We start from the raw sequence: 475 nt of genomic DNA on the forward strand, positions 1-475 counted from the left end.
CTTGTGAAGCTAAGATGAAAGGCTCGAATTTGTTGTACCTACAAAAATAAAGAAAACGTAGAAATTAATTTATTTTGCTCATGTATGGCAAAAAAGAATTTGTTGTACATTCGTTCACCATTGACATCAACTACACCGAATTTGTTAAACCTAACACATCTGTTGACGACGGGGTCGAACCATTCACATTTGAAGATGACGCATTTCAGCTTAAATATCCCTGGAAATTCGACTTCAATAATCTCTGTCAAGATCTCGTAGAAATATGTTTCCCCTTTCACACATATTCCATAGTTACTGGTCGCCCGCTGTCTACCATACTCATATGTGTGAAAAGTATAGCCTCGTGTGAAATACATCTGTGATGTGGTAGCCTTTACAAGGGGAGATTGAATTACTTCGTGTTAACCACTTGGGATAATTTTCATCGTCGTCATAATCAACCTGCAAAAATAAAGAGAATGTTAATGAAATA

Source organism: Brassica oleracea, chromosome C3 (assembly GCF_000695525.1).
Source record: "Brassica oleracea var. oleracea cultivar TO1000 chromosome C3, BOL, whole genome shotgun sequence".
Lineage (NCBI taxonomy): Eukaryota > Viridiplantae > Streptophyta > Magnoliopsida > Brassicales > Brassicaceae > Brassica > Brassica oleracea.